A 13,574-nucleotide genomic window follows, 5' to 3' on the forward strand; every position below is an offset into this window, starting at 1 on the left:
CTTTACCTTTCTGGATTACTTCACTCTGTATAATGGGCTCCAGTTTCATCCATCTCATTAGAACTGATTCAAATGAATTCTTTTTACCGGCTGAGCAATATTCCATGGTGTATATGTACCACAGCTTCCTTATCCATTCATCTGTTGATGGACATCTAGATTGCTTCCATGTCCTGGCTATTATAAACAGTGCTGCGAAGAACAATGGGGTGCACATGTCTCTTTCAGATCTGGATTCCTCAGTGTGTATGCCCAGAAGTGGTATTGCTGGGTCATATGGCAGTTCTATTTCCAGTTTTTTAAGAAATCTCCACACTGTTTTCCATAGTGGCTGTACTAGTTTGCATTCCCACCAACAGTTTAAGAGGGTTCCATTTTCTCCACACCCTCTCCAGCATTTATTGCTTGTAGACTTTTGGAGAGCAGCCATCCTGACTGGCGTGTAATGGTACCTCATTGTGGTTTTGATTTGCATTTCTCTGATAATGAGTGGTGTGGAGCATTTTTTCATGTGTTTGTTAGCCATCTGTATGTCTTCTTTGGAAAAATGTCTGTTTAGTTCTTTGGCCCATTTTTTGATTGGGTCATTTATTTTTCTGGAATTGAGCTTCAGGAGTTGCTTGTATATTTTTGAGATTAATCCTTTGTCTGTTTCCTAATTTGCTATTATTTTCTCCCAATTTGAGGGCTGTCTTTTCACCTTACTTATAGTTTCCTTTGTTGTGCAAAAGCTTTTAATTTTCATTAGGTCCCATTTGCTTATTTTTGCTTTTATTTCCAATATTCTGGGAGGTGGGTCATAGAAGATCTTGCTGTGATTCATGTCAGAGAGTGTTTTGCCTATGTTCTCCTCTAGGAATTTTATAGTTTCTGGTCTTATATTTAGATCTTTAATCCATGTTGAGTTTATTTTTGTGTATGGTGTTAGAAAGTGTTCTAGTTTCATTCTTTTACAAGTGGTTGACCAGTTTTCCCAGCACCACTTGTTAAAGAGGTTGTCTTTTTTCCATTGTATATCCTTGCCTCCTTTGTCGAAGATAAGGTGTCTATAGGTTCGTGGATTTATCTCTGGGCTTTCTATTCTGTTCCATTGATCTATATTTCTGTCTTTGTGCCAGTACCATACTGTCTTGATGACTCTGGCTTTGTAGTAGAGTCTGAAGTCAGGCAGGTTGATTCCTCCAGTTCCATTCATCTTTCTCAAGATTCCTTTGGCTATTCGAGGTTTTTTGTATTTCCATACAAGTTGTGAAATCATTTGTTCTAGTTCTGTGAAAAATACCGTTGGTAGCTTGATAGGGATTGCATTGAATCTATAGATTTCTTTGGGTACAATAGCCATTTTGACAATATTGATTCTTTCAATCCATGAACACGGTATGTTTCTCCATCTGTTTGTGTCCTCTTTGATTTCTTTCATCAATGTTTTATAGTTTTCTGTGTATAGGTCTTTTGTTTCTTTAGGTAGATATACTCCTAAGTATTTTATTCTTTTTGTTGCAATGGTGAATGGTATTGTTTCCTTAATTTCTCTTTCTGTTTTTTCATTGTTAGTGTATAGGAATGCAAGGGATTTCTGTGTGTTAATTTTATATCCTGCAACTTTACTATATTCATTGATTAGCTCTAGTAATTTTCTGGAAGAGTCTTTAGGGTTTTCTATGTAGAGGATCATGTCATCTGCAAACAGCAAGGGTTTCACATCTTCTTTTCCTATTTGGATTCCTTTTACGTCTTTTTCTGCTCTGATTGCTGTGGCCAAAACTTCCAACACTATGTTGAAAAGTAGTGGTGAGAGTGGACATCCTTGTCTTGTTCCTGATTTCAGAGGAAATGCTTTCAATTTTTCACCATTGAGGGTGATGCTTGCTGTGGGTTTGTCATATATAGCTTTTATTATGTTGAGGCGTGTTCCTTCTATTCCTGCTTTCTGAAGAGTTTTAATCATAAATGAGTTTTGAATTTTGTCAAAGGCTTTCTCTGCATCTATTGAGATAATATGGTATATATCTTCCAATTGGTTAATGTGGTGTATTACATTTATTGATTTGCGGATATTAAAGAATCCTTGCATTCTTGGGATAAAGCCCACTTGGTCATGGTGTACGATTTTTTTAATATGTTGTTGGATTCTGTTTGCTAGAATTTTGTTAAGGATTTTTGCATCTATGTTCATCAGTGATATTGGCCTGTAGTTTTCTTTTTTTGTGGCATCTTTGTCTGGTTTTGGAATTAGGGTGATGGTGGCCTCATAGAATGAGTTTGGAAGTTTACCTTCATCTGCAATTTTCTGGAAGAGTTTGAGTAAGATAGGTGTTAGCTCTTCTCTAAATTTTTGGTAGAATTCAGCTGTGAAGCCATCTGGTCCTGGGCTTTTTTTTGCTGGAAGATTTTTTATTACAGTTTCGATTTCCTTGCTTGTGATGATTCTGTTAAGATCTTCTATTTCTTCCGGGTTCAGTTTTGGAAAGTTATAGTTTTCTAAGAATTTGTCCATTTCATCCAAGTTGCCCATTTTATTGTCATAGAGCTGCTGGTAGTAGTCTCTTTTGATCCTTTGGATTTCAGTGTTGTCTTTTGTGATCTCACCCTTTTCATTTCTTATTTTGTTAATTTGCTTCTTCTCTTTTTGTTTCTTAATGAGTCTTACTAATGGTTTGTCCATTTTGTTTATTTTTTCAAAAAACCAGCTTTTAGCTTTGTTGACTTTTGCTATGGTCTCTTTTGTTTCTTTTGCATTTATTTCTGCCCTAATTTTTAAGATTTCTTTCCTTCTACTAACTCTGGGGTTCTTCATTTCTTCCTTCTCTAATTGCATTAGGTGTAGAGTTAGGTTATTTATTTGGCTTTTTTCTTGTTTCTTGATGTAAGCCTGTAATGCTATGAACCTTCCCCTTAGCACTGCTTTTACAGTGTTCCATAGGTTTTGGGTTGTTGTGTTTTCATTTTCATTCGTTTCTATGCATATTTTGATTTCTTTTTTTATTTCTTCTATGATTTGTTGGTTACTCAGAAGCGTGTTATTTAGCCTCCATATGTTGGAATTTTTAACAATTTTTTTCCTGTAATTGAGATGTAATCTTACTGCACTGTGGTCAGAAAAGATGACTGGAATGATTTCAATTTTTTTGAATTTTCCAAGACCAGATTTATGGCCCAGGATGTGATCTATTCTGGAGAAGGTTCCGTGTGCACTTGAGAAAAAGGTGAAGTTGATTGTTTTGGGGTGAAATGTCCTATAGATATCAATTAGTTCTAGCTGGTCCATTGTATCATTTAAGGTTTGTGTTTCCTTATTGATTTTCTGTTTAGTTGATCTATCCATAGTTGTGAGTGGCGTATTAAAGTCTCCCACTATTATTGTGTTACTATTAATTTCCTCTTTCATACTTGTTAGCGTTTGCCGTACATATTGCAGTACTCCTATGTTGGGTGCATATATATTTATAATTGTTATATTTTCTTCTTGGATTGATCCTTTGATCCTTATGTAGTGTCCTTCTTTGTCTCTTTTCACATCCTTTATTTGAAAGTCTATTTTATCTGATATGAGTATTGCGACTCCTGCTTTCTTTTGGTCTCTGTTTGCGTGAAATATTTTTTTCCAGCCGTTCACTTTTAGTCTGTATGTGTCTCTGGTTTTGAGGTGGGTCTCTTGTAGACAGCATATATAGGGGTCTTGTTTTTGTATCCATTCAGCCAATCTTTGTCTTTTGGTTGGGGCATTCAACCCTTTTACATTTAAGGTAATTATTGATAGATGTGGACCCGTTGTCATTTATTTTGTTGTTTTGGGTTCACGTTAATTCAACCTTTCTGCATTTCTTGTCTAGAGAAGATCCTTTAGCATTTGTTGAAGAGCTGGTTTGGTGGTGCTCAATTCTCTCAGCTTTTATTTGTCTGTAAAACTTTTGAATTCTCCTTCATATCTGAATGAGATCCTTGCTGGGTACAGTAATCTAGGTTGTAGGTTATTCTCTTTCATTACTTTCAGTATGTCCTGCCATTCCCTTCTGGCCTGGAGGGTTTCTATTGATAAATCAGCTGTTATCCTTATAGGAATCCCTTTGTGTGTTATTTGTTCTTTCTCCCTTGCTGCTTTTAGTATTTGTTCTTTGTGTTTGATCTTCATTAATTTGATTAATATGTGTCTTGGTGTGTTTCGCCTTGGGTTTATCCCACACACCACATTTTACAAGACTTGCCTCTGAGACTATGAGCCATGGAAGAGCTGTAGTAAAGCCACAATGTCTCCCAGGTAAACCCATCTGGAATAGGCTCCTCACAGTGGGATCCCGCTAGACACCTCTTGCTCTATCCCCAAGGTTGTTTCAGACCTGTCTGCAAAGGCCAAGGCCACACGACTGTGAATTTGTGTAAGACCCTATGGGGCTTTCCTAGGGCTGACTCCTCCCCCATGTCCTCTGCCTGCCTCTTTTTGGTACAAAAGCTGTAGTGTCCCAGGACTCTCTTGATTCACAAAATATTTGGCTCAAGAATTAATAATAATAACTGATATGAACATGCAGTGACAAAAGGAGCACTTGGGCCAGGAGAACTGGTAACAATTTAATCATCCTATGGCAGCTACAGAATCTGTAGTTTCTCCCTTAAATCCAGAGTCAATTGTATCTGATACACATTTCCTGAGTGGTTAAACAGATGCTAAATCTCCCACCAAATGGAAGTGAACTACTGGATTACCATGAACATCTAGCCCCCGGTCTGGCTGGAGCCCCAAGATTGATAATGTTAACCCTGTGACACCGTCTGATACCTCACCATCAACCAGAGAATTGTGCACAAGCTGATCAAAGACCCTGCAATCCTCCTCCCTCACCTTGCCTTTACAAATGCTTTGCTGAAACCCATTGTGGAGTTCTGGGTTTTGAGTACTAGCAGCCCCAGACACCTGCCTGGCACCTTCCTCCAACAATAAATGCTGCACTTTTACCAGCAGCCAGTGGCAGTAGGTGTCAGTGGATTGGTTTTGCTGCCTGTAGGTGAGTGGACTTAAGTTTACCTTCAGTAATACCTTCTCTCCTCCCAGCTGAGCAGGGCTTAACTGCCCCCACACCAGGTTCCCATGGGCCCTTAGATCTTTTCCAGGATGGGTTCCAAGGGCTCTGCAAGATGCAGAGTGTGAGTGTCAAGAATATAACTAATTCCTCCTGACCTTCAGCTCCGTGGTTTCTTTGCTCCATGCCAAGTCCCCCTTTTCTTCTTAAGGAATTTTCAGAAGCCAGAGTATAGAGTAGGTTAGAGTTGAAATTGATAGAAATACAATAATCATCAATAATACTCTGTGTTTATAATCTTCCTTAGACTCCATCAAGAAGTTCTTAAGCATTGTCATTTTCAATCTTAAGAACCAAATTTGGGGGAAAATGTTATCTTCCTATTTTACTGGTGAGAGAAATGAATTGCCCAGGCGGTCAAAATAAGTTCAAAGTTATCATACTGCCGAGCAGCAGAGCTGCTGGAGAAGGATATGTCAGCCCACTCCAGTATTCTTGCCTGGAGAATCTCATGGACTGAGGAGCCTGGGGAACTACAGCACATGGTGTCTCAAAGAGTCAGACATGACTGAAGTGATTGAGCACGAGCAGAGCTGCCTTCAAGCATAGATCACTCATTTAATCACTTAACATTCTCAGAAAACCTAATAAGAATTTGTATCCAGTAAACAGACCCTGGACCATGTTTCATCTACCTGTTAATCATTACCATCTCTACCTTTTTTCCTTTTTATCCTTTTTACCCCTACTTAATTGATTGTCTTTCTGCTTCTTCCTCTGTCTGCAACATCCCTTATAAATAGAGGAAACTACAAAGGAAAAGAATAAAAGAAGCTAAATCAATCTTTCTCATTCTCATGACCATAAATTTCCGGCATTCCCACAAGGCTACCAGCTAAGACCTGGGATACAAACCTGGCCCTTTCCTCTGTACCCTCCACCCAGATCCAGGGCTTGCCTTGTCTGTGGTGTCACATGTGTAAATGGATCCTAGGCAGTTGAACTTTCAAGTTTCAATGATTACACAATTCTATGATTTTTTAAAATTTTATTATTAATACAGAATTTATATACCATCAAAGTTGTAAATTCACTGTTTTTCTTAACATATTTGTAAAGTTTGCAGAACATTTAAAAATGTTCACTCTTAAATGATATCCCATTACCATTAGCAGTCACTCCTCATTCTCATTTATCCCAGACCCTGGCAATAGCTAATTTACTTTCTGTTTTTGTAGACCTCTGTATTCTGCAAATTTTATTTCACTGCAAATTATTTACTTATTATATATAATTCTTCTTTAAATACTTGTAAATAAGCTTTTATGTGAAAATGGGTTTTCAGTTCTTTAGAGTATTTATTAATACCTAGCAATAAAAGTGCTAAATCACTAGTAGCTCCATGTATAACTGTGAAAAGAAGCCTAATTGTTGTCCAAAGTGGCTTCACCAAAATTTACATTCCCATCTGCAAAGTATGAAGAATCCATTTTCTCCATATTTTTAGCATGTCTTATGTTCTGATTTTTTTGTTTTATTTCTGTTTATAACCCTTTTAGTGTGTGTAGTGATATCTCCTAGTCGTTTTGATTTTTATTTCCTTATTGACTAATCAACCTGAACATCTCTTTTGTGCTTATTCACTATTTGTCTATCTCGCTTTGCAGAAATATATGTTCAAATCATTTGCCTATTTTCAATTGATTTATCTTTTTGTTGTTGAGTTATAAGAGCTCTTCATATATTTTGGATATTAATTTTTTTATTAATGAATTTATTTTAATTGGCGGCCAATTACTTTACAGTATTGTAGTGGTTTTTGCCATCCACTGACATGAATCAGTCATGGGACTTATCAGGTATATGATTTGTAAAATTTCTCTCCCATTCTGTGGTTTGTCTTTTCACTTTCTTGACACTGACCTAGAAGTACTAAAAGTATATTTTCTGTAAAGTCCAATTTATCTAATTTTTTCCCCCTCTTTGGTCCCTTGTGCTTTTGTGTGTCATGAAACCACCATCTAACACAGAAACACAAAGATTTACGCTTAAGGTTTTTTCTCAACGTGTTGTAGATTTGCCTTTCATTTAGATGTTTGATTCATTTAGAGTTAAGTTTGAGAGAGGAGCCCAGTTTGAGTCTTTTGCATATGGGTATCCAATTATCCCTGCTTCTTCCAAATCCCTAGAGCAATCCCCTTGGGTTTTCATACCTGAGAGTCATGGAGAGTTAATAAAAAACTTCGCTTACCAAACCTGTTGACACGAGAAGGCTGGAACCCCAAGCTAATATGAAAACACTCACTGAGAACAGATAAGACTTAAAATTGAGAAGAGATCAGACTTCAGATGTCACGCTCAGATCCCATCATCCTCTAAATCACACTTGCACACGTGCATGGAATCACAACTTTCACATCTCAAAAGAAAAAATAATACATTCAGGAACACAGTACCTGTAAAAACCTCCACACACCCTCCCACAGAGCCTCACACTCATATATGACATGCATTACAGAGCTCAACCTCAGTACCCTTCACTTATCAATGCATGCCAATCACACAGGTATGTTTTTGAATTGAAAATACTGTGTTCTGAGAAAGAACTCCAAGTTCAGTGATTGAAGTTTATGTCTTAGAAGGAGACCTCAAACACATAGCTATCATAATGACCCAGAAACAAGGCTGAGTGGGGAAAGTTGGAGACAATTCCCCCATTCCACCCAGAGTGGTCCTCTGGCACAGTATCTTTTATCTATGACTTTCCCTGGAAAACAATCTTGATTATACCGAATCTCTCTGGTCCCCCTATCTATACATGCTCACAGAGTAGCAGCTGCCTTAAGATGACTATTTGAAATCTTCCTCTGTGGGCAAGAATAGACTGGGTAAAGAGAGGAAGAGGGGAGACTCTAGCTCCCTTGTGTGGAACCCAAGCTTCTTTCCTTTAGTGCCTGGGGCCATCTGCGAAAATCTCAAGGCAAATAAGACTGGCTTTCCACATTTATGTGATGCTTTGGAGTCCAGATAATAAGTAATGGTATCATAGCAATGCAGACACTGGAATGCCTTGAAAGAAAAAGATAGAAATTAAACTATTGGCTATATAAATTGACAGTTAAATGAGGGAAAAACACCAAACTTTGAATCAGGAGACCTAAGACTTAATTACAATTCTAACAGTAAGTTATGTTATGATCTGAATAGTGTCAGTTCATTTCTCTGAACTTGGATTTCATTTTGTTAAGACGGAGGTATAATTACTATATTCTGTATCACTCCTATATGTGGCTATGGGACCAAGAGCTTGTGAAAAATGTGGAACACATTGCTTTTGGTGTACAAACTTAATAAGATTATATGCTGTATCCTTCAATTAAAAAATAAATAAATTTGAAAGAAAAACTATATGCTTTACTGTTCATCACCCATAAAAAAAAGTAAATCATGTGTTTCCATTTCTAATTTATAAATACAAAAATTAAGTCTCAGAATGGTTGTGGTACCTTTTAATGGTAAATAGTGAATAGGCACAAAAGTTCAGATGAGGATTCCAGAATTGTTGCTTTTATAAATTGAGGCTTCCCATAGAAGGAAGGGAGTTTCTCAGGGTTAAGTAACACTCTTGTGACAAACTCAGAACTAAGCTCAGGATTCCAGGCCTTTTACAAAAAATGCTTTTAGGTATACAGTGTTACTGAGGGAAGATGTATATAATACCACCACTCTACAACAGTCATGTATTCACTCATCCAAGATGTCTACTTTTGGCGAATTCTAGGACACTATACTCCCTCCTTCAATCTGCCTTTATCAGCACTTGGCATCCTGATCTGGCTGTTACATGCAACCATTAACTGTGGGGAGTATAAGTCTTCAGGCTGACTTTGCGTAGTTAGAAGTGCTGTCTCCCCAGATAGCATGTCGACTACACCTCTTGCTTTCTTCCACTGAACTCACACATGTACTCAAAATAATGTAGATATTCAGTTATGGAGCATTTGAGTATATTCAGGCTGCCTACTCTCTTTGTAGGCACTTTGGGTGAGACATAAAAATAAGTCATTTGGTGTGTATTTGGGCAGTTACCTTACAAACACAGAGTAAGTAAGCAAAATATTGTAGCATTAAGGCAAGAAGTCAATACTATGTTGCTAAGATGCTACTAAGATTAAGTCTTTTGGTGAATATTGATCAATCTTTCTAGGTACAGACACAGTCATGTTGTCTGAAGATTGCAATTGCATAAAGATGCAGTCTCAGCTCAACAGGATTTTGGAAAGTGATGGATGAACAGAAACAGAAAGACAACTAAGGATTAAGTTAGACAGGAGAGGCTTTTGAAAGGCAAAGAGACTTGCCCAGAGTTTAAAAATTAGAAAGATAAGGAAAATGTTTCCATGGGCAAAGGGAATACTGATACTAAACTTTAAGAAAGAGAGAGAGAATATATATTGCTGCATGTATTGGTACAGAAAAACAACTGAATGATGTGCAGAATGTGGTAGGAGATAAATCTAGAGGGGTTATACAGGGCAAATGCCTAAATTCTTATCATGGCACTTGGATATAGAACTCAAAGCACAATTGAGTATAGCAATTAGCAGATGAAAAATTGATTTATGTTTTAGAAACTTTTAAGTTTCTTAAGCAAATGATAACAATAAATATTTTTCTCAGCTTAAAAAAGGCGAGTTCACAGAAAAGTCATCATTTTATGTGAATGAACCAGATCTCTCATGCTGCAGGACAGGTGTACCATCACCCCTTGGACAGAGCCCTTTGTTTGCCACGCAGAATAAACATCCAACATCAACGAAGACCATCTCCCAGCCACTCTTCCTGATGGGGATCCCAGGGCTAGAGTGGGCTCACGTCTGGATTGCCATCCCCTTTTGTGCCATGTATCTGGTAGCACTGGCTGGGAACGCCACCCTCATCCTGGACATAGTGACAGACAGTGCCCTTCATGCGCCCATGTACCTCTTCCTTGGCTTCCTCTCACTCACTGACCTGGCTCTCAGCTCCACCACTGTGCCCAATACATTGGCTATTTTGTCGTTCCAAGCAGGTGAGATTTCCTCTGATGGGTGCCTGGCCCAGATGTTTTGTGTCCATTCTGTTTATGCTCTAGAGTCCTTGATTCTTCTTGCCATGGCCCTTGGTCGATACGTGGCTGTCTGCCACCCATTGAGATACACAACCATAGTCAACCATGCTGTCATAGGTAGAACTGTCCTTGTGGGTATATTCAGGGGTATAGCTGTTCTCTCCCCCTTTATCTTCCTGTTGAGGCAATTGCCCTACTGTCAGCACCATGTCATGGCACACACATACTGTGAGCACATGGGCATTGCTCAACTGGCCTGTGCCAGTCACTGTCAATAATGACATGACTGAGCGACTAAACTGAACTGAACTGATGCTGGGAAAGATTGAAGGCAGGAGGAGATGGGACAACAGAGGGTGAGGTGGATGGATGGATAGCATCACTGACTCAATGGACATGAGTTTGGGTAAATGCCAGGAGTTGGTGATGGAGAAGGAGGCCTGGTGTGCTGCATTCCATGGGGACGCAAAAAGTTCGACACGACTGAACGACTGAACTGAACTGAACTGAAAGACAGGACTAACAGAGGCAGCCTGTCGCGTTGCTTTGTGATCTGCTATAGTGTTATAAAAGAAGATAGGGCCATTTCGCTGATGTCCCTAGCAAGGTATTGCATTGGCTTGTTTTGGGAGCTGAGCCACATGGAGGAGTTCAGAAATAAAAGAAGCATTGAGAACAGGTGTGCCCTTCTGAGTCGGGAATCCCCTCTCCCTCCAGATCATAATGTTAGAATGTAATATGTTATAGACATACTTGGAGTCAGTGTAACTGTTTACAGTTACTTGGCTAGGGTCAAGGCCTGTGTAAGAGCTATCATTTCAGCCTGTTGTGAGGATGTGTGAGCTGGGAGTGTGGTTGGCTTGATGAGGCAAGGGGAAAACATTTGTCAGGATGTCCCTGGACTATAGTGTATCCAGCCACAATGGGGCTTATTTCTGGGCATTGCCATGTATGAACCAGGATGGGACATTCGGGTCAGTAAGGGGCTGATCGGTTATATGTTCAAAGGGGTTTAAGTGTCATATCTAAGTGCTAAACACAGTCATGAGATAGTTATTCTACTTCTGGATCTGGTGTAGGGAGTAAACTAGCAGAATTAAGAGGTTTACCAGGCAGAAAAGAAAGGGGTGGGTCAAGGAGTTGTGCATGGAGGATCTGTAGTCGAGCAGGGGGCAGAGAAAGGAAAGCCCAGTGAGATAGTAAATCTTTGAAGAAATGAGGTAAGCATACATTTAGAGGACCATTTCGGGTCAGATTTTGGGCTTTAGGTATTAAGAGCGTAGTTGCAGCTAAGGCCTGGAGACAAGGTGGCCATCTGAGGGTGACGAGATCGAGTGGTTTAGATAAGTAAACCAGAGGCCCCCATATGCCCCGCCTTTTTCAGTACAGAATCCCTAAGGCATGTCCTTGTCAGTCATGTACAAGAAGGAAAAAAGGCTTGGTGTAATCAGGTAAGTAAAGAGAACGGACCTGTATTAAATGTTTGATAAGTGTCTGTATTGGGGTGTGAAGAGAGGTGGGGACCAATAAGGGCTCATCTAAATTTCCTTGAGTAGCTTGGTAGAGAGATTTTGTGTGGAGGGCAAAATTTGGGACCCATATTCGAAGAAGTTTAATAGACTTAACAGAGAAAGAAATTCCCTCTTGGTTTCAGGCCTGGGGGTATGTATCAAGTCTCAAAATATCTGAGCTGGAACAATTTTGGATGTGGGAGTGAGAAGCAACCCCTTGTAACTGACAGTGGTGGAAGCAATTTGTGACTTGGAGAGTGAGACTCTGTAGCCCCAGATGCTTAGGGCATTTAGTACATGTCCACATCCTCGCACTGTGAAGTAGGCATCTGTGGCGAGAGGAACTACATAACAATAAATCGTCTATATATTGGAGTAAGGTAGTAGAGCCTAAGTCAAAAGTTTGTCGGTCTCTTTGGAGGGCTTGACTGAAAAAACGAGGGCTATCTCTAAAGCCTTGCGGTGAAATGGTTCAAGTTAATTGTTGAGATTGATATGTGTCTGGGTCCATCCAGGTGAAGGCAAATAGGGGTTGTGAAGAGTGGTGTAGAGGTAGAGTAAAGAAAGCACCTTTGAGGCCCAGTACTATCAAGTAGAGTGTGTCTGGGGGAATATGTGAGAGAAGGGTGTAGTGATTAGTGACCACGGGGTGTATGGGTACTATGGCCTCACTGATCTTGCAAAGGTCTTGAACTAGACACCAGGCATACGGTCCGTTTTTAACTGACAGTAGAGGAGCATTATGAGAACAGATAGGCCACAAAAGGCCGTCTTTGAGCAGTGAGGAAAGTATTGCTTTAAGTCCTTGTCGGGATTCTGTGGTCAGGGTATATTGAGTTTTTGTTATTACTTGAGAGGGATTTTTAAGAAAACCTGTACAGGGGAATGGTGTCAGACTACTGACAGGGCTTCAGTGTCCCAGACCTGAGGATCTATCGGGGGAAGGGTGGGGGGCAGGCTTGGGAGTGAGGGCTGGCCAAGGGCTCTGGTGCCATTTGGATGCAAAGAATTGACATGGAATCTCAGAATGAGAGCTTTATGGAAGTTTGTCGCTTAGCCAGAAGATTACGTCCCATAAATGCCATTGGGCATTGAGGAACTACTATAGAAGATTGTCAGTGTTGCTTTACCAAAGCAATAAAGGAGAGGAGGGGTTATTTGGGGTTAAAAGGGGACACCTGAGACCCCTTTGATGGCCACTTCTGAAGGTTGGAGAGGGACCTTAAAGGAGGTTAAAAGTGAAAAGGCTTCTCCAGTGTCTGTTAGGAATGAGACTTTTTGTCCAGCCACCATGCCAATTATCCAAACCTGTAAGTCTGTCTGTATGGGGCAGAGTTGAGGTCTTGAGCTTAGGCTCTGTCACTGGAATAACTCAGGCACAAATGATCATCTCTCAATTCATTTGAGGAACCATGGTCTGGAGGGCCAGGGCCCCCTGAATCTGGTTCCTAGCCCATGGTTGTTGGGCCTGGGATGGACCCTGAGATTTGGTGGTTAGTGTCTGAGGACAATCCATTTTCCAGTGGCCCCATTGTTTGCAGGTGGGATAGGGTTTGGTGGGTGGCTGGGAGTTTGGGTAGGACTTAGTCCAGCATCCCGTTTGGTTATATCTAAAGCAGGGGCCTGGCAGGTTAGGTCCCAGATGGGTGGGCCAAGGTCGATGGGCCAAAGGGGTTGAATCTTTTACTTGGATAGATGCAGCAAATAAGGCATATTTGGCCATTCTTTCCTTTCCTTTTCTTTCTTTCTTTCTTTTTTTTTTTTTTTTTTTTTGCTTCTTACTCTATATTATTGAACACTTTAAAGGCTATTTCTAGGAGACCTCGCCAAGGGGTTTTGGGACCCTTCTCTAACTGGCATAGTTTTCGGCGAATATTGCGGGCTGACTGACTTATGAACTGGACACGTAGGTACACAAATCTGGTGGGGGTGGAA

General features: G+C 39.9%; 1 pseudogene; it reads left to right on the forward strand.

The window, feature by feature from the left end:
* The first annotated feature begins 9,820 nt into the window (after nucleotides 1-9,820).
* The window catches only part of LOC136175857 (olfactory receptor 52D1-like), a 35,221-nt pseudogene continuing 31,467 nt past the window's right edge, over nucleotides 9,821-13,574 (forward strand).

Source organism: Muntiacus reevesi, chromosome 9 (genome assembly GCF_963930625.1).
Source record: "Muntiacus reevesi chromosome 9, mMunRee1.1, whole genome shotgun sequence".
NCBI lineage: Eukaryota > Metazoa > Chordata > Mammalia > Artiodactyla > Cervidae > Muntiacus > Muntiacus reevesi.